This window comes from Acanthochromis polyacanthus, chromosome 17 (genome assembly GCF_021347895.1).
Source record: "Acanthochromis polyacanthus isolate Apoly-LR-REF ecotype Palm Island chromosome 17, KAUST_Apoly_ChrSc, whole genome shotgun sequence".
Taxonomy (NCBI): Eukaryota; Metazoa; Chordata; class Actinopteri; family Pomacentridae; genus Acanthochromis; species Acanthochromis polyacanthus.
In genome coordinates, this window is record NC_067129.1 from 16,378,366 (window position 1) to 16,380,291 (window position 1,926).

The window sequence follows — 1,926 nt, forward strand, 5'->3', positions numbered from 1 at the left end:
CACGTATCATGAATGTTATTGTTGTTTTAGTATTTAGACTAGAGCTGTGTCATCATTCGCTTTTGTGTTCTTGAATAATGTTTTTGTCCTGTCTCTTTTCATGAGACTTCTGTTTCACATTTATTATGTAATATTTTATTTTCCTAATTGCCGCTTGCAGAACAGAATCTGGTTTATTCAAAAGGTTCATCACAATTTGTGGTGGTATTTGGCACCACCTCCATTTTTGTAACATTTTTTTTGTTTTTGGGTCATTAAGAATAGAAGCTATTACATTCTGCACAGCCTACATGGGTTTCAGACACCGTAGCTACACACAAGAAATTTACAGGGTGTAACAACTTAATAATGGTCTAATTTAGAAACGTTTAATGTAATTGAATAACCTCAATAAATCAATAGGTTGTCAACAATTAATTCACTCGTCTTAGTTTTATGATGGCAATAACGCAAATGGTTTTGTTTTCAGACTTACAAAACAAGTTCATAATCTAATGTCCATTGTTAAGATTTGAAAAGGCTTCAAATAGCTGCTCAACTGGTGATAAATTCTCAACCATTACACTAATCTTCACTCTATTCAGGTGTGGCTTTAAAGGACACTGATCAGACAGTGTCTCCGGTACACAGACACTACTGTGGCCAGCGACTTTAAAAGGTCACCTTATATTAAAATGACAAAAGGTCACAGATGTAGCCATGCGCTGCATGTCCACAACTGCACTGTTTGTCATTTAAGAAATCGTTTTGGACAAATGTGGAGGGTGCGCCCGACAGTGTGATCCTGTCACTTAGAATGTCGGCCAATTTCACCAAGCCTGTCAAAAGTGAGACGATGTTCCCCAAGCTGACAACGACATTCATTACCTTTATGCGTCACAGATGTGTGCTGCTACGTGTGGATGTAGTCATAATTGACCTATTATTTCTAGTCAATGGCGGTGTTCTCAAACTGCATATTATCATTTCCAGCAAAATCATACTTTTGTTCGATGACGCCATTCTGTTGTAGAGACGTCATGGGTTGGAAAAGCAAATACGTATTCCCCTAAGCTATAATGAATGGATAGAGTTTAATAAAATATTATTTTCTTAGTTCATATACAAAGTAAATATGTAAGAGACTGGATGCAACACAAGTCATGCACAGATACAAACACACAACATGCAAAAATGTGTAGCTTTATGAAATGTGGAGTCAAAGTTTGATTCTCTGAAAAAATATTTTTTGTTTTGGGCTTGGACATCCAGAGGGAGCTTGGAATAGAGTTACTGCTTCCGTCTAAACAGCAAAATGCAAAACTTTGCCGGAAAAAAAAAAAACTTTGCCGAGATCTGACCACGTCGCGGACGCAATTATGTCACATACGTGCGCCGGTGCTTTGGTTTTCTGGCTGGTACGAGGAAGTAAACAAAGATGTCTGATTATTTCCATCCTTCGTACCTTCAAGCAACTCTGGCAGCTCTATGTACACTACAGGAGCCGTACCAACAAACGTACAGAATCTGTACAGATTCCATTCATGAACATTTACCATGGCGGAGATCCGCCATGTCTACGCATGTGCGTAGACATGGCAGAGTTTTATCACAGCGCCACCTAGCTGCCTGGCATGCATATCCAATCGAATTCCACACACTATAGAGTCACCGTATATATGCAGATTTCCTTCAAAACCGCTCGTCTAAACGCGAAATAAAAAGTGAAGACAAGATGCCACTTTTGCGTTTTCTGTTAAGATAGTCCTCGTATAAACGTAGCCTAAGGGGCTCCACGAGGACCATCCTAACAGAAAACGCAAAAGTGGTGTCTTGTCATTTCACGTTTAGACGAGTGGTTTTGAAGGAAATCTGCGTATATACGGTGACTCTATAGTGTGTGGAATTCGATTGGATATGCATGCCAGGCAGCTGGGTGGCGCTGAT